This window comes from Megascapheus bottae, chromosome X (assembly GCF_031878675.1).
Source record: "Megascapheus bottae isolate mThoBot1 chromosome X, mThoBot2.hap1, whole genome shotgun sequence".
In the NCBI taxonomy this organism is placed as follows: domain Eukaryota; kingdom Metazoa; phylum Chordata; class Mammalia; order Rodentia; family Geomyidae; genus Megascapheus; species Megascapheus bottae.
In genome coordinates this window covers 99,881,075-99,901,144 of record NC_143547.1, presented here as the reverse complement: position 1 = coordinate 99,901,144, position 20,070 = coordinate 99,881,075, and the positions used below count along the sequence as shown (strand labels likewise).

Below are 20,070 nucleotides of genomic sequence, written 5' to 3'. Positions count from 1 at the left end.
CATATTAAATGATTTTTTGGTTTTTGAATTTTACTTCATTAAGTTACATGAAGATGGAGGAGATTTTCTTTCTTCCAAAAAAAAAAGAGATGAAATGCAAGCAAGCTGTTCCTTTTAGTCCCGATCAACATTCAGGAAAATAGTAAATGAAAGGTCCCCAATGTGGGAGAGATTTAAAGTAAAACCATTGACATAGGAATTCTTTAATGTTTAGGAATAAATATTGAGGTATCAGTAGTAGTTGGAGTAGTGCTAAACTGTGTGAGAAATGATGGGGCCTACTAGGTTAGGGAAACTAAATTCATTTTGCTGTGTACTATATACGACTAGAAAAGGTACAGCTCACTTTACCATATATGACAGGTTCCCGGTTCCCCTTAGAAACCTGTGCTTGAGTGTGTTTTCTGCTAATGGTTGCTATACTGCAGGTATTTTGAAGATCTATCCTTGACTAAGATTGATGTAGATTCTCCTAAGATTTTGAATCCTTAAGATATTTCAGTTTTCTTCCCCGAGCATAGTGTCAAGTCTTCCAGTTCTGCTTACTGGTTAAAAAACTTAGATTGCTTAAGGCTAAAGTTAATGGGACAACTGGACCTATGAATTCAGTAAGGCTCATAAACATTCATGTATTTTGTCTTCTGTGAGATGATAGTGATGCAACTAAGATATTCTAAGTTGTCTTTCTAAGCCCAAAGTAGGGCTTTTTCATCTCTATCTGCTATGATTCTACAAAATAATTTCACATTGCATTGACACTATAAATAAAAGATTTTAGATCATTAATGGGAAGAACACAATGTCTTTCATAGAGAGGTAATACAATGAGCTCTTAAAAAATCTTTAAACATGAGAAAGGGGTATCAATGTTAAATAATATATCCATTATCTGATGAATGTACTATAATCCTTCTATATATCACCCCAACAGTAAAATGCAATTAAAATTAAATAAAATCTTTTGTATTACTAATATCCATTTTCCACAGCAGAAAGATGGACACAAACTGAAGGTTAGTGTTCTAGATACACTGTTTAGTTTCTAAACTACTCAATTTTAAGTTCCGGTAATAGATTACTTGCAGCACTAGAATATGGATAGATAGAATATTCTAGGCCACCAGATAATGAACTCATCATAGTATGTGTCAAAATTTATTGGAAAGGTGCAGGACGCATCAAAATGTCAGAAATCAGGTATCCTCAATAAGTATTGTATTTACAAATATTTAAGGATTGATAGAGGTTACTTGGGATCACCAAACTAATCATACAATATAAAGTACACTATTTAAAATGTGTGAGTCTGTTGTGTTGTTTGGAAATAATAGGTCTTTAGGTGATGGAATAAACCTTAAAAATTTCTTCTTGTATGTGAACACTGGATGGCATTGCTGTTGTAGCTCAAATCTTGACAGAGGCACACATTCAAAGGGAAGGACACAGTGAAGGAAGTAGAACTTTCCCTGTATTATAAACAAATTAGTTCACAGTTCAAATATCATAGAATACATGAAGCATGCCAAAAAACTTCAGAAAATGATGGAACAGACTGGGACAGCACCTCCACATTCACTATGCTGTGTGCAGTGCCCTACTGAGAGAAGTGTCAGTCACATGAACAACTCTGGGTAGCATAAGGCTCTCAAAGTCCAATTGTGTGGTAGAATATACTGATGATGATCAATAATTCAGACTTCCTAGACAAATCCCCATTTTTGCCAAAATGCTTGGCATCACCAATTAATTTATATGAGCTCATTGAAAAAAATCTATGGTGAAGGTGATTGAATTTGTTTCTGCTTTTATATGTTTACTATATTTTTGTTAATATATATATATTTATATTATATGCTTTAACATAAAGAAAAGAAAAGGCATAATGCTACTGTAGTGAATGTTGGAATGTAGAATATAAAAGGAGCCACTGGAAGCATCTTCACATATGCCATTTTGTACAAAATTACAAAACATAGATTGTTTATAATCAATAAAGTGTTAGTAACAGCTTTCTCTGTGGGTGAACCTCCTCTTAGAATACTTTTTATATATTCTGGCTTCTGAATAGTGGTATATTGTAAGTAGTGTATTTTAAGTGTCTCTACTAAGGTTTTCCTTGGCAATCTCTAGCACCTAGGCTTAATTAAATATCTTTCAATATGAATATACACAGGTTTGGGACAAGGAGTGTGGCCTAATGGTAGAGTGCTTACCTAGCATGCATGAAGCCTTGTGTTTGATTCCTTGGTACCACCTACACAGAAAAAGCCAGAAGTGGTATTGTGGCTCAAGTTGGTAGAGTGATAGCCTTGAAAAAAGCTCAAAGACTATGCCTGGAGTTATGGCTTGAATGTTATCTCTGTGCTGTTTTGCTCAAGCCTACCTCTTTATCACATGAGCAGTAGTTTCACTTCTGGATTTGTATTTGTTAAGTAAAATAAATGTTTTATGAAATTTTCTTTCTAGGGCTGTATTTGAACTTGATCCCCAAATCTCAACCTCTTGAGTAGCTAGGTTTATAAGAAAGAGCCACTGATACCCAGCTTAAAAATACAAAAGTAAACATCATTATACTTTTTTCCATTTTTTTCTGCTAGGCAGTAGGGCAGATGATCCATATGGAGGGAATAATACAATGTGAAAGGTTGTGTAATTGTTTTTTTTGTATGAGATTTCAATGGATTCAGATTCTAGGTAGCCTAGGATATTGTTAAGAGTGAAATGGAGGTAAATTTTGAGTCAGAAAACTACAAATGTGTGCCATCCTCTGGGTCATCCTCTTCTTGGAAATATTCAAGTCAGTTGAACTGCCCAGGAGTGCTCCCTCTAGACACTGTAAGATTTGCCAATATCTTATTCTGATATCTGTGTAGAATGTACAATATTATGGGTAGCTTCTACTTAGGTATGCTATAGATGCCTCGAGTATCCAAGCTGTCCTAAGTAGTTTTCCACTGTTTAGTTTTAACAAGAATAGCATAATGTTATGGGTACTGGTGGCTCATGCCTATAAATCTAGCTATTCAGGAGGTCAAGATCGGAGGATCTCAGTTCAAAGCTAGCCTGGACAGGAGACTTTGTGACTCTTATCTCAAATTAACCACCAAAAATACAGAAATAGAGCTGTGGTTTAAGTGGTAAAATTGCTAGCCTAAAACAAAAAAGCCCAGGGACAGTACCCAGGTTCGTAGTTTTAGCTCCAGGACCTACACATGTACAAAAAAAGAATATGCTGATTTCCCAGGTTTCTTCCTTCCACTTAGACGAAAATAAGGGACATGGTAGCCTCAGCATTGGTGCTGACAATCATTTAGGTACTGTGGATATTGAAATCAACATGGTGCAACACAATGTGAACATAATGAGTATGTTTTGGAGTTCAAGAGTAAATGAATTTAGAGTTATATCATGCTGTAATAGTCATAAAAACTAATTATGTCAAATTCAGCATTATTTTTTGCTATGCTCTATTTGTGAATGTGACATTTCAGTATTATCTCTATAGATACAGTCAGGCAAAACAAAGTCTTCATCCATTGTGGCCTTTATATGCTGATTATAGTATTGTGCAAGTTTTCTGTGGCTGCTTTTATTCTCTCAGGTATGCTTTGGGTTCCCCTAAAATTTGAAATTCCTTAAGGTACTTTTTACTTATTTCTAAGTAAACACAATTCAGAAGATATAAACATGTAATATATTTTCCCTTCTTTATAGGAAAGCATTCCTAAGAACCAGTTTATCCTCTCTGCCAGGTGAGCTGGCAATTAACACTTAACAGGTAAGAGCATCATTCTGGAAATAGGGAGTGAATATAAAAGTACAGAAGGGTCTGTGTATCCTAAGACTCAGGAGTGAAATTTCAGTAATTAAGTATTATAAAATACATTAGTAGTAAAGAAATCTCTAAGGAATCACATCATATATTTGGACATTACCAGTGGTCTCAAGATGTTGTGTGTGATACCCTACCTAGAAATGTTCAGGTCTCTTGTACTATATGTTACCTGTACTTTTCTAGGTAGAGTAAAGCTCATGAAATTCTTCATTGATTGCAGCCAGTGAAATGGTGAAGGTATTATAGTGGCAACACTGCCAAGAAAATGTGTCTGTTGTTTATGACATTTATTGGGTAAACCACAGGACTGAGTTTTTACATTCTGGGAAAGAGAGAAGTCAAGGGTAGTTGAGTTCTTCTGTGAGCTTGTGAATACATATTTCAGGTGTCATACATTACTATGAGATCAGGTAAAAAGCTGGAGTATGTAATGAAATCATGTGGTGCAGCAGTATCCATATTCATCTTGTGTGTATATTCCTTTACATAGAGAGGTTTGGGGCACATGAAACCAGGTTACTGACTTACAAAATTCAACATTCAATTGAAATCTACTTACAGATGATAGAGGATTAGTAGTCCTCCCTTAATATTCTCATCAATCTAGAAGTGCACATGAACCACCATTAATTCAGATGGCTCAGGATGTCTCCAATAAAATCTCGTGTTTTAGCATCCATATTCATTGCAGCATTATTTACCATAGGAGTTTGATACAAGAATAACTATGGGGCCGGGCGTTTGGCCTAGTGGTAGAGTGTTTGCCTAGCATGCATAAAGACCTGGGTTTGATTCCTCCATACCACATGCATAGAAAAAAGCCAGAAGTGGTGCTGTGGCTCAAGTGGTAGAGATCTAGCCTTAAGAAAGCCCGAGGACAGTGCTCAGGCCCTGAGTTCAAGCCCTAGAGCTGGAAAAAAAAAGATTTGAAATGGGCGAAAGCTTGGTTTCTTGGTAGACAGTCACATAGGAAAATCAAATCCAAATGTGATGATGTGTGTTGGGAAAAGTGCATGATGAAGTAGAGATAGGTCTTTATTGCATTAAATGTTTGAATAATTTATTTATTTTATCTACATGGATTTATTTTGTTGTTTAATCTGTAGCATTTGTATTTTGTATGTTATTTAGGGCGTACCATGTAGTTATTGTTGGTAGGTCTTTATAGTAGACTTTGAAGCCCTATTTTTATCTCTGGTAGTATTTTTTGCTTAAGATTGATTTTGATATTCTGTGCTTCCACATCTTAGATGGTGTGAACATGGAGCAAATAATGTTTGTTTCTAATAGAGGAAATGAAAAGCAGAGTTCTTTTGCTTGTCATCAGCATGAAGATAAAGAAGAGATGAAAAGATTCACAGTAGAGGAGAAATTCAAGCTAAAACAGAGTGGGATGTTCATCTGTATTGCTTAAAGGTAAATATGTATAGTTCAGATGTCATGGAATGTAGGAACAGCACAAAATTGCTAGGAGTCACAGACTGTTTAGAAAGCAACTCCAAATTTAGCCTGTTGTGTGCTGGTTACTATTTGGATTAATTTCTTTGTTAGTTATGGATACCATTTAGTTTGGGAAGTGTCAGTAAGTATGTTGGAAATATTTCCCTTTATCACAGTGATCTAGATTTCCCAAAAACATAGGGACACTTAACATAATTCAGTTTCTTTTCTGATGCAGACCTTTTATAGTTTAATGAGATTTTTTTAATCCTTTCTATTTCCTCAGCTACTGGAGTTATATTCATGAAGATTAAAGGAATGTTGAAAATCTTCATGAAATCAATCACTCATTCATGATGTGATATTCAGTACACTCTGTAGAGTGAATGTTGTCATTTGTACTATATTTAACAGAATACTTCTCTGTATGGAATAAAACACATGAAGTTCTTCATTAATTGAAGAATCTGAGTACATGACAGATCCTATTATAGCTCTGGATATACTTGACAGTAAGTCATTTTACTTTTAAAGCTTTTATCTTTGTTTATGGAACTTTGGGGGTAAACAAAAATCAGAGAATTCACCAGGTTGGAAAGTATAAGGGAAATATAAGTTGAGTTTTTAAGATAGTGTGAGCACTCCTGTCTTACAGGGGATGTTAGATATGGGTGACGGCACTTCTACCTTCCCCAGGTGATGTGCATTGTTTAGTCAGAGGCACATCACTGGGTAATGTAAGCTTACAAAGTACATGGATGTGTTGGGTGAGATGATGGGGATAGATAGCCAGGAACTTGAAATTCCTACCAGTACAGGAAATACTCTTTAAAATTATTGATAATTGGGCTGGGAGTTTGGCCTAGTGGTTAAAGTGCTTGCCTAGCATGCATGAAGACCCGGGTTTGATTCCTTGGTACCACATATATAGAAAAAGCCGGAAGTGGTGCTGAGGCTCAAGTGGTAGAGCTCTAGCCTTGAGAAAGTCCAAGAACAGTACTCAGGCCCTGAGCTCAAGACCAGGACTGGCAAAAAAAAAAGAAAAAAATGATTTATAATTGATATAATTTATGTATGACATAGATTTGAGGACTTTCAGGACCAGTTTATCTTTTTATTTCTGATAGCATTTGCATTAACAGCAGGTCATATCATTCACATAAAGTGATGGATTTGAATGCAAAGGATTCTGGAAAGATGGCATATCCAAATATTCACAAATAAAATATTCAGTGTTTAGTTTTTTATAAAATATGGTAGTAGTGATGAACTCTGCCTGAATGATTGCTGGAGGACCACATGTAGTTTCAAATGTCTATGTATATAGTACCCTAGTTAGAAATGTCTAGATCACGTTTACTGTGTGTGATTAGTACCTGTAAGTGACATCATACTCATGAAATACTTGCCTGCAGCATATGAGTGAAGATGAAGTTGCATCTTTGTGTTATCTCTTCCTTTATCATAGTCATGATATAACCAAAAGCACAAAGGCATTCCTGGCGGAAGAGAGCTATGGTAAAAAGTTTAGTTAGTCTTTTCTGTATCTATGAATAAAAGGTTCAGTGTTCTGGTTTGTGAGAAACTGAGTCCTAAAAAGAGTAGAGTATGATGCAAGTAGATGATGTAACAACTCTACACTTTTTATGTTGTGGGCAGTGTACTACTCTAAGAGGTTCTGATTATGTGAATAACGCTTAATCGTGACTTCTTTGGGTAGATTAATGCTCATTTAGTCCGATGATGTAGAATCTAGAAGATGATGATGAACGTGTACCACATATGCACTTGATAGGCCCACTCATCTTTCATGAAGGTTAATAATAAACTAGCTCAATAACACAGCTCAGTAATGCAATAACCATATGTACCTCTTTGCAAAGAAGAATATAGGAAGGACATTTAAGGTTTTTTTTTCAAATAGAATAAAGGAAAACTAAGGGTATTTTTTTTGTTTGTTTTTGTTTTTGTTTTCGAATAGAAGAAAGGAAAACTAAGGAACTAAGGGCTAAGGGTGGGTTTTTTTTTTTGTGGGTCATGGGCTTGAATTCTGGGCCTGGGCACTGTCTCTGGGCTCTTAAGCTCAAGACTACCACTCTACCACTTAAACCAAATTCCCACTTCCATTTTTCTAGTGGTTAATTGGAGATAAGAATGTCATGGACTGTCGTGCCTGGGCTGGCTTTGAAATACATTTCTCAGATCTCAGCCTCCTGAGTAGCTAGGATTACAGGAGTGAGCCACTGGTGTCTGGCTTTTGTTTCTTGATAGTGTCAGTCATTCAGGTAGTTGACTGTGACTATGATGATGTGCATTGAGAAAGATCCATCTTGGGGCTGGGAGTTTGGCCTAGTGGTAGAGTGTTGCCTAGTATGCACGAAGACTTAGGTTCGATTCCTTGGTACCACATGCATGGCAAAAAGCTGGAAGTGGTGCTGAGGCTCAAGTGGTAGAGCTCTAGCCTTGAGAAAGTCCAAGACAAGGCTCAGGCCCTGAGCTAAAGCCCAGGACTGGCAAAAAAAAGAAAAAATCGATTCTTTAAGAAAAAATTTTCTTATTGCCACAGAATTGAAAGCTTAAGTTTAAGAGCAGATTAGCATGCTTTGATGGGATGTTCAAGGGATGATGGTTATTTACCTGAGCAACACGTTCAGTATATTCTCTCTGTACAAAGTGGCAGGACTGTCTATGGTCAAGAAAATAAATGAGATAGGTATATCATTGGAAGGACTAAGGCTCATCAAACTTGTGATATACCGTGGCCTGTCAATTTTGATAGAATAGTAATAGAAGTGGTTTCAGAAATTATACTTTGACTCAGGGATGCCTCTAGTGTTTATGATTAGTCAAGACACTTTCAAATTCTGATGTTCACAGATAAAAATATCCAACCTTATATTTCAGGCCATAATGGAGAAAAGTTATAATATGAACATCATTATTCTTTTGTAATCACTATTATCACTTTAAACATAGTCAAAGAATGTATTGATAGCACTTGTGGTATGTCTTTGTTTAATTTGTAACAAAGACTTAAAGACAGGTGCAAACAGTAAATCCTCTTTTGCAACCCAGAACTCACTGGATTAGTATGAGTTTTGGACATATAAGAAGGAACATGCCACCATTTGTCATTGTTAGTTTTCTTGATAATGGCGAAGTAAACAAACTGGATGGTTAAAAAATACACTGGGGTGTAATTATACGGGTCTCTAGGCATTTCCACACAGTGAGACAAAAGGAGGAAATTCTTAGAATAGGAACACAATTGTACAATATCTACGTGAATTTGATCATATGAAATATTACTAATAAAAATGAACTCCAGAAACATTTTTTCTTTGTTGCTTTTTTAAAAATATTTATTTTAAATTTAATTTTATAGTCAGGGTAATGTACAGAGAGGTTACAGTTACATATGTGAAGTAATAAATTTCTCACTCTCCCCCTTTCCCTCCTTCCCCGAACTCCCTCCAAGTTGTAAAGTTCATTTCCAACATACTGTTTTTTGAGTATCACTGTTGCATTGTTTGGCCCTTTGTCCTTTGTCTCACCATTTTATTGTTCCCTTTCTCTTCCCTAATTCAAATAACCATGTATACAATACACTAGTTAAGCTATTTATTTTTTTCTTTAATTTTTCCCTGTATGGTTTATCACCTGTTGTCACTGTAGTTGATTTTGGTGTGCTGTATTTTTTTTTCTTTTTTCTTTGGGATCATAAAGAGGGCACAGAAAAGGGCGAAAAAATGCAGCAGTGATACGTATTAGATAGTGCATTTAAAATGAACTATACATCTTGTAGGTGCGGACTAGAGGGAAACATTGGGAAAGAGCAAGGGAAGGGGTGACATTGTTCCAAAAGAAATATATTTGTTATCTGTTTTATGTATCTATAAACCCTTTTATATAACTATTACAATAATAATATAAATTCATTAAAAGACATACAATATTAAAAAGGAACATAATTCCTACAATAGTTTGAAGTGATGGATGATGGTACTGATGTAAGCTGGTGCTTAAAATTGATGTAAAAGCTGAAAAGGGGATCCATTGAGAAAAAAAAAACATTCTTGGTAAAGGAATAGTATACATAGTCTTCTCATATAATGTATTAAGTTTATTTTGGACCAAGATGAGGAAAAATCTTGACCTAGCCTCCCATGGTTTGTAATACGGACTAATGAGTATATGGCCACCATTTGAGTCATTTATGACTGATTCAATTCCTTGTGTAATAAGGATCATTACTATCATCATTGCTCTGTTTCTTGGATGGTAACATTGGTATCCTACAGTTAAACTGAGATTTGTGGGGACATCACACTCAAAAAAATTCTTTGAATATATATAGTACCTAAGATTCCTCAAGATAATTTTTTGACAGAATATCTGCTTATATTTTCACTAATGTGAATACGGAAGTTATTGTTTCTTTCTAAGGAAAGAAATTCAATCAACTTCCTCCTTTATGTTGTGACCCAGGAAAATAATACATGAGATGATCCATAGTGCAGGATAGATTTTGAGGTAATACCTCAGTAGAGTGCACAGCCTATAGCACTTGTGAGTTGGAATTCCTACGTTTTAACTCTAGTATCAAAAAAATTTAAAAAGGGAATTGATCAGGAGCCGGGGATTTGACCTAGGGGCAGAGTGCTTGCCCAGAACAAATTACTCCTAGTTATGATCAGTACGCCAGTAAATAGGAATTTGAGAAGATCTATAATGCAGCAGTAATCAAGGCAAATCCCCTGCAGTATGTATTCTTTAGGACTTTTTTTTGGCTTGTATTCATTTAACAAGAGGGAATTCATTTTCTTTTGTCCACACATTTGCATTGCATATCTAGCAATTTTTTAGTCAGTGCATTTAGCAATCAAGGAATGTAAAGAGTAGTGCAGAACACTGTATAATGGGATACAGACATCTAGGACAGTGGTTTACATATTCACCATGTTATGAGAACTTCCATAAGTGGTTTGGCTCTGTTGAAATTCCTACATCTGGTAACTCTCTAAGTAGAGAAGGATTCATCACATATTTTTTGTGTTTTCTTATGTTGATTATGATATACAAGGTCTCTTGGTGTGAGTTTCCTGATATCAACTAAATAGTTGAAGAGATTTGGTGAAAGTGACAGTACATACAAGGAATAAAGGCATACTGAAATAAGTAGGTATCATACTTCTTAAGATACCAGTTAATTGGTTTGGAATATAGCAGTCCTGCACTTTGGACATGCTGAAAACTGCAGTGGGTGATGGCAAGCCTCAAATGCAATGTATCATATAAATGATTTTGATTCATATATTTTATGGTCTGTTAAATAAACTTGATGTGAAATATGAATCTGTGGTTGAAGTAAGGCTCACACGTTCATATATTTTGTGTTCCTTGGCTTCATTCATGGCTTTTCTTTTCTTTATCAGTCATAGGGCTTGAACTCTAGGCCTAGGCTTTTTCTCTGAGCTCTTCAGCACAAGGCTAGTGCTCTACCACTTCAGCTACGGTGTCACTTCAGGTTTTCTGGTGGTTAATTGGAGATGAGTCTCCTGGCAAAATGAACTCCAGAATATGGAAACAAGAGGTTTATCTTTGTGATTCTTGTTCTTAAGGTAGTATGTGAAGATATTTCTTTTCTCTTTTTCTTTCTTTCTTTTTCTCCTTATGGTTTAATATCATGTTGATACTGTATCTGACTTTTGTACCAGGTATATTGTATACACATTTATTTGTTTATTTGAAATAGGGAAGAGAAGGGGAAAACCAAGATAATTGGGAGGGGTTGGGGGAAGAACATTGGGAGAAAAACTTGGGAAAGGGTATCAGTGTTCAAGAAGTAATGTACTTAAGGTCATAGAGGATGAGACTGAATGAAAGGATCTCTAGGATATGTAAACAAGAATTTTTTTCTTACATAACATTTTATATCTTTCTTTTTTTTTCAAAAATGTAATTTATTCTACTACATAAAAATAACTAAAACTGCTCCAGATTGTAGAAGTGAAGGAAGCAATGAACTGAGACATATCTCAAATACATTAAATTCCAAAACATGTTCTTTAAACCTCAATAACATTTTATTTCTTTTTTGCATATATTTTTATTGTAATTAATAGAAGGGTTACATGATACTTGCCAGATAGAAGGTGCATTAATTCACATACATTGATACCCTTTCACATGTCTTGATCCCCATTTCCCTCCCCCCTACCCCCACCCCTCATCTTGTTTTCCCCCTTCCCTATCCAATTTCAAATAACCAAATCCAAATATATCCGATATATCAGGTAACAAAGTGAGATACTGTAACAGTTTTAGATAATCAAGGGCCAGCAAAAGAGATGAGACATAACATAGTATATTAAGGACAACAGTCATTCATTATATGGCTTTTGTTTCTATATCCTAGAGGTCCTTTCATTTAGCGTCATACTATATGGCCTTATGTATCAAGGTTTTGCTCTATTGCAAATCTCTGCTAGGAGAGCCCAAGGTTTCCACTGATTATGACAAATGAGGGAAACCATTGAGCCTAAATTCCTTTGAGCCTGGCTTACTTCACTTAATATGATTTTTTCTAAGTCTTTCCATTTCCTAACAAATGGGGCGATGTCGTTCTTTCTGACAGCAGCACAGAATTCCCTTATGTACAAATACCACATCTTGTTGATCCACTCATCAACTGAGGGACATTTAGGTTGGTTCCATATGTTTGCTATGTTAAATAGTGCTGCAATGAACATTGTTGTGCTAGTGGATTTAGTATGTCCTTGTTTCTAGATGATTGCGTAAATGCCAAGTAGTGGAATTGCTGGGTCATAGGGGAGCTCTATGTTTAGTCTTTTGAGGAGTTGTCATACTGCTTTCCATAGTGGTTGAAACAGTTTGCACTCCCACCAACAGTGTAGTAGTGATCCCCTCCAGCATCTGTTGTTATTAGTTTTCTTGATCCTGGCCATTCTAACTGGAGTGAGGTGGAATCTTAGAGTTGTTTTGACTTGCATTTCTTTTATGACCAGAGATTTTGAGCATTTCTTCATGTGTCTACAGGCCATTTTTGTTTCTTCTTCAGAGAAGACTCTCTTTAAGTCTTTGGCCCATCTTTTAATGGGATGGTTGTTACTTTGGAGATTAGTTTTGGAGTGATTCAATTTTTTGAGCTGTTGATATATTTTAGATATGAGGCCTTTGTCTGTTGTATGGTTGGTGAAATCTTCTCCCATTCTGTAGGCTTCCTAATTAGTTTACTAGGTATGTCTTTGCAATACAAAAGCTCTGCAGTTTAATGCAGTTCCACTTATCCAGCCTTTCTCTGATTTGTTGTGATTCTTGGTCCTTATTAAGAATGTTTCGACCTGTGTTAAGGAGGCCTAGTGTATCTCCTCTTCCTTCTTGTAAAGTTTTCAGTGTGTCAGCTTTTACCTCCAGGTCTTTGATCCATTTGGAGTTAATTTTAGTGCAAGGTGACAAAGAAGGATCCAACTTTAGTTTTCTGCATGTGCTTAACCAGTTCTGCCAGCACCACTTGTTGAAGAGGCTATCTTTCTTCCATTCTATTTTTTTGGCTCCCTTGTCAAAGATTAGGTGACCATAGGTCTGTGGTTTAATATCTAGGTCCTCAGATCTATTCCATTGGTCTTCAGGCCTGTTCTTGTGCCAGTGCCAAGCTGTTTTGATAATTATAATTCTGTAATAGAGTCTATAGTTTGGTATTGAAATTCCTCCTGCGCTATTCTTTCTGCTAAGAAGTGGGAAACAATAGTTTTATCTTATGTGATTGTTGTTCATTTTAATGTTCTATGTTATTTCTCTTTTCTTTTTTTACCCTTATGGTTAATTTCATATTGTTACTGTAACTGTCTTTGTTACTTCATATATTGTATATATGTTTATTTGAAATAGGAAAGGGGAGGGGAGAAAACAAGATGATTGGGAAGGGATGGGGGGAGGGAAATGGGGAGTGGAGTAGTGTACCTACTACCTGACGAATGTAAATGTAACCCCTCTATACATCACCCCATGGACTTTTGTGCATGGACTTGCTTTGAACAATGATCCTCAGGTCAGTCTCGTAAGTATCTAAGATTACAGACTTTTTTCTGTGTATGTGATGCTGAAGAGTTGAACCCAGGGCTTCGTGCATGCTAGGCATTCTACTACTAGGCCAGAATCCTGATGGATTTTTGAGTTTTATGGAATATTTTGAGGATAGTTCTTAATTCAATTCTATTCCTAAAAATATTTTACTCATTCAACTAACAGGTCATTCTCTGAGTAAATTTAGAGCTTCTTAGTGTGTCTGCTTTAAATGTGTATGATAATGTAGAGAAGGTCCTAGAAAGTTTTATCTTTTCTGTATGGTACTTTCTAAATGCCTATAGTATATAACTATCATTAAATTATTTCTCTTTTTACTTTTCACATGATCACTTACAGGTTGCAGAGCTAGTATGTAGAAGATACTCCATTCTTTCCAAGACTAGCACCCGTGGTGCTGAAAGTCTTACAACTATATAAGAATAGAGAAGATCTCTAATGCCCCAGGTAATCAAGGGAAAGTAAATGAGTTGGTTTTCTGTTGGATTTAGAAGTAAATAAGTTCAAGTTTCTGATAACATGAAATAATTAGGAGAGTGCTGAAAACTTCCAGGTTTGTGCTCTCTGTGAGTACAGATTATGATTATACAACATGGCATCTGTAGTACATCCTTTACACTACCAAGTAGAACGAAAGTAATGTAGGGTATTATAATTCTAACAGAAAAAAGGAAGTGAGAACAAGGTACTCCTTTAGATAAATGTAATGTAAAGGAGGCATTGTGTTCTGGTGAATATGTGTATATTTATATGCTGAATAATAGTTACTTATTCCTTAAGACATTTTAATGAATAATCGTGTATTTCACACTTCATAGTTTGGATGATGGGCTCTGTTGGGTCATTACCGTAAAATTCGTCATGATACTCAATGTTACCTAAATCAGAATGCTTAGTGTTAGTAAAGGGTGTCACATTCACCATGCTGTGGGCAGTGTCCTCCTCACAGAAGTTCTGATTGTATGAATAACATTTAATCGGCACTTCTGTGAGTAGATTACTGCACACAAAATACCATGTGGTGAAACGAAGAAGATATTACATGATTCCCATCTCCAATTTGGATGTTTGAAAACCAATATGAAGTCACATTGCCCCAACCTTAATATAAATATGATTCTAGGTAGGGACAAAGATATGGACATTAACTGTTCTTCCAAGTAGAAGAAAAGAAGAGGGAATAATTTTAGTTTTTGTAATGATAGTCATTCAAGTAGATGGAGTGTGATAATGTATACTTGGAAAGATCCATCCTGATGTAAAAGTAGTTCCTTCTTAAGGATTTTAAACAAATCAGTTGGGGTACAGACATCATGCTTTGATGGGGATATGATGGAGTGCAAGGGAGAATTAGTACTACTGGGACATCTTCAAATTTAACATGCTGCTCAGAGTGGGAGAATTTTGACTGGTTATGATCAAGAAACGTGTCATATAGGTCACCAACATGTGAAATAAAGCTCAATAAAGCCTTTATATGGTGATCTTATACATGTTTTAATATTGCAAGGCAAGTGACAGCAAAACTCTTCCTTTGTCTTTGGTATGCATTAGGTGCTTCTAAGATCTAGGATGCCTTGACAGTTGCCATTGTTTGTACATCATGGTGCTTGAGCTCATTGCCTGAGCTTTTTCACTCAAGACTACTGCTCTACCACCACTTCAGCCACAGTTCTACTTCTGGTTTTCTGGTGAAAAAAATAGGAGATAAGAAGTTTGACAGACTTTCTTGCCCAGTCTGACTAGGAACAATGATCCTCAGATATCAGTCTCCTAAGTAGATTGGATTATAGATGTGACCCATAAGCACCAAGGTCAGTTTTTATTGTTTTACACGTAAACATTTATCAGTATTCTTTCAAGGCATTGAAGGTGGAAGAGTCTTTCTGACTTCACTACAGAAAATACCTCATCACCATCACCACCCAAACATGAAGTAAGTAAATCTATCCAGATTTACTTACATTATGTCTATAGAGTCATAGGTTTTTATGTCTATATAGTTATGTTTGTATTTCCATTACCATGTCCGTAGCTTTGGGTATGCAGTTATTGAGTCCTTGCTCTTGTACTCTTTGGATTTAATAGCTGCATATTAAGGCCCAATTGGTGATTTTTAAAAATAATTTTTATTGTGATTAATAGAAGAGTTACATTATATTCACCAGATAGAAGGTGCATAACTTCACAAACATTGATACCCTTTCTCATGACATGGTCCCCATTTCCCTCCCACCCTCTCCCAGCTTATCTTGATTTCCCCCCTTCCCTATCCAATTTCAAATAACCAGTTAAGCACATATAAAATATATCAGAAGTAAGCCAGACTCAAAGGAACATAGGCCCAATAGTCTCCCTCATTTGTCAAAATCAGTAGAAACCTTGGGCCCTTCTAGCAGAGATTTGCAATAGAACAAAATCTAGAGACATTAGGCCAAATAGAACGACACTAAATGGAAGGACCTCCAGGATAAGGAAACAAAAGCCATATAATGAGTGAGTGTAGTCCTTAATGTACTATGTTATTGCTCATCTCTTTTGCCATCCCTTGGTTATCTCATATTGTTACAATTGGTGATTTAAGTATAATGCAGTTAAAATGGAAGGCTATTCATGTTTTTCAAAGTGCTTTTAAGGTGAACATGAGCTAGGATTCCTTAGATGTTTTCGACTTTTGTGTTTTGAAAGCATATTTACGTAGAGGGTAGAGTAAAACAGAAAATTATTTTGTTCAAATAGAAAATGAAATCCAAGCAATATCCAAATAATAAAGGTCATTAGCTTACAGTTAAATTAGGTAAGGGAGGACTGATAATGCAGAAGAGATTTGAGGTATTACAAGAGTGGGGTAGACACTGTCTAACTTAGAAATATAAATAAATTAGGGTACAGATAATATGGAATAGCTGGAGCAGTACAAAAAAGCAAGTAATAATGTGGATTGTTGGAAAGCAACCTGAAATTCAGTGGACTACTGGGAAAAATGCAACTCAATTTTACTACATATGGCTAATTTCTTTTGAATAAAATAAGACTCCCATTTCTTCATTAGTTTTGGATACTCTTAATTGATAGGGACTTAGTAATGCATTTTGAAGACTTTCCCTTGACTCATTGAATTTGAGTCCCTGAAATCTAGGAATGCTTATGATAATTTCAGTATTCTTTGTGGTGCAACATTTTTAGTTTTATGGGAACCCTTATTCAATCTTTATTCGTGTTTGTTAAGCTCATGGAGTTCTACTTAGAAAGATCTTCCCTACGTCAACTAGTTTGAGTGTTTCCTTTATTCTTGCCTGTGGTGTCAAATTTTCAGGTATTGTCTAAGATTGCTGATACAGGTTTTATTGATAGAAATTCAAATTGATTTTGTATGTGATTATCATATTTTGGTAGTGTCATTGGTGATGGGTATTACTACTAAATGAGGCTTAGTACATTTTAGATCTATCACAGTGGGAAGCTCCTAAAGACACTGGAGGAACTGGTATTTCTTTTGTGTTAGTCCATTATTTAGTATTCATCCTTGTGAATAATAAACTATGAAAACAAAAACTTGAAAAAAATTAATACATAGAAATTTCTATGGTATTCTAATCAGTAGCATTAGTGTTTTTGTTAGTTATTTGTGGTAGAACTATGTTGTTACTTTTTAGTAGATCTCTATAGTAGAGTTTGTACCCCATTTTTACGCCTCCACCATTGCTTTTTGCTGAAAATTGCTTGGCTATTCTGTGTCTTTTGCTCATAAAAAAGTTCTGTTAATTTCTTACAGAAGAAAAATACTATGCAATCAAGTTTTTCAGCACGATGGTGTATAAGTGATAAGAAGATCACAGGTAAAGTAGAGGATGACAAACTTTCTGTCAATTAAATGTAAATAAATTAGAGTTCAGTTGTGATAAGAGTAGTAGAAACCATGCAAGAAAAGATGCAAGTGGTAACATGAACTGTTGGGAATGCAATTAGAAATTTAGCATACTATGTGTCAGATACTATTTCCAAAGATAACTCCTCAGTCTTATTACATATTCCTTGCTCTTGTCTGGATATAACATAAGATATTTTCCAGAACCTCTTAAGTAATCAGGCTGTGTCTTACCCTCCTTGGAAGGACCTGGTTCTTTTATTGTGACTGATTTTGTATCTGGTTAGTGCAAAATTTCACCAATGTCTTCTAATGATGAGGATGGTGCTGTACAAAATTACTTTGAGGTTTCCATTCTTTGTTTCAAATATATCAAAATTCCTCTTGTCCCTAGACTATTATTAAGCATCTCCAATTTCTGAGTTTGGACATGACAACTTACAGGATATTAGACTAGAAGATAGAGGAGATTCTATTTTTCTTTTTTTCTGTAATTGACTGAATTTCTTTAAAATAACTTAATTCTAATGGTTGTATAAAGGATTTATAAAAGTCTAGAAGACATTAGAGAGTCCGTCCTTAACAAATAGAAAAAAGCAAACCAGCTTCAGTATTAGTCCTAACAATCATCCAGATAAATAGCGGATGATAAATGGCCCAATTCCAAAGAAAACTAAAATAAATATAATAAAAATAAAATGTTGGGCATTCACTTGGAATTAAGAGTAAATTGAGTATTCAATCATCATGAAATAATTGGGAGAATACTAGGGAAAAATTAGGTCATATAGGGCATGCCAGGAGAGAACAAACAAATTCATCCTTGGTTTATGCTCTACCATACTTGAAAATGTACCAGTCATTGAAATTACATAGGCTAGCTCCCTGTCTTATAGGGTGAGGCTAAGCAATGTCTCTATTTCATATTTCCTCATTTGATTGTGAGTAGTGTATGGCAGACAAACATCCTGAGGATGCTTCCCTTATTTCACATTTCTATTGGATAGTTCTAAGACAAAGGGATGCTTCTAGAAGATTTCTAGTATTTATTTTACATCAGTGAAGAAGTTTAATTCTTAGGGTATGAAAGTGGAACATGCTAAGTTGTATTTCATTAAAGAAACGTCTACCCTTAAAACCAGCTGATTATTTCTGTCCTGAAAAACATCTGAAAGAAGATAAAGAAAGAAGATCCAGATAGAGGGAGAATGTATAATGTGAAGGACTATGGAAGATTGGCATATAAAAGGACTCATGAGTGAAAAAACGTGATGAGTTAATCACGGAAAACCATTAGGATGAACACTACAGGGGATGGTGATTACTAGAATACCACTTTTTATCTCAACTGTTTATAAATACATATGACAGAATCGTGTCAGTTTTCTACCAAATAGCAGGAGATCATGGACCTAGAAGATTCAATAGCAGTAGGCCATACTGTGGGTAGTGTTCTGCTCAAAGAGGTTCCAATTATGTGAATAATGTTTAATTGGCACTTCTTTGAGTAGATTAACACTCACAAATGTGACATTGTAGAGCCTCGAAGAAGATGGTGGAAGTGTATCATGCAGCTCTCACATGCCTACACACGTAGTTTGGGAAAGGAATTTAAGTCACATTGCCTTTATAATGCATCATTAGTACATCCTCACATAAATACTTTATAGGGAGGTAGAAAAATAAGGAATTCAGGTTTTAGGTTTTTGTAGGGATCATCATTCAGTTTTATAAAGTACTAATCTGATAATTTGTGCTGGGGATAATCATTAAATTGGTCAACACTGTGGAATAAGGCCCATCAAACATTTATATGCTGTTTCTTTTGCAAGTTGATAGTACTATATTCCTTTCATTGTATATTCTGTGGATGCCACTGGAATCTAGGCTTTCTGAAGACAATTTCAATTTTAACCATTTTTTGTGCCCATCTTGGGGTTGAACTCAGAACCTGGGCACTCTCCCTGGACTTCTTTTGCTCAAGGTTACCATTCTACCACTTTCGCCAGCTCCACTTCTGGCTGCTTGGAGAAGAGAGTTTCATTTATATTCCTGTCTGGGCTGACTTTGAATCATAATTCTCAATTTTTTATATATTTTTATTGTAATTCATAGAAGGACATTATATTCATCAGAGAGAAGGTGCATACTTCACAAGCATTGATACGCTTTCTCATATCTTGGTCCCCATTTTCTTCCCACAACGCCCACCACTAATTGTTTTCCCCCTTCCCTATCTGATTTCAAATAACCAAATACACATATATACAGTATATCAGATAACTGTAACAATATGAGATAACCAAGGGACAGCAAAAGAGATGAGAGATAGCATAGTACATTTTAAGGACAACAATCACTCATTATATGGATTTTGTTTCTATATCTTGGAGGTCCTTTCATTTAGCTTCATATTATATGGCCTTATGTAGCTAGGTTTTGTTCTATTGTTGATCTCTGCTAGGAGAGCCCAAGGTTTCTACTGATTATGACAAATGAGGGAAACCATTGAGCCGATGTTCCTTTGAGTCGGGTTTACTTCACTTAATATGATTTTTAGGCAGAGGCCTCATATCTAAAATATATCAACAGCTAAAAAATTGAATCACTCCAAAACTAATCTCCAAAGAAACAACTATCCCATTAAAAGATGGGCCAAAGACTTAAAAGGCAGTCTTCTCTCAAGAAGAAATAAGAGTGGCCCATAGACACAGGAAGAAATGCTCGACATCTCTGGCCATAAAAGAAATGGAAATCAAAACAACTCTTAAGATTCCACCTCACTACAATTAGAATGGCCAGGAACAAGAAATCTAATAAC

The 20,070-nt window shown here is 35.5% G+C and overlaps 1 non-coding gene across 1 annotated transcript; it reads left to right on the top strand.

The window, feature by feature from the left end:
• The first annotated feature begins 8,268 nt into the window (after window positions 1-8,268).
• On the top strand, window positions 8,269-8,396 carry LOC150041650 (small nucleolar RNA SNORA40). Its single transcript, XR_016533961.1, has one exon. It is a non-coding gene; the product is annotated as a small nucleolar RNA SNORA40 (small nucleolar RNA).
• The last annotated feature ends 11,674 nt before the right edge of the window (window positions 8,397-20,070 follow it).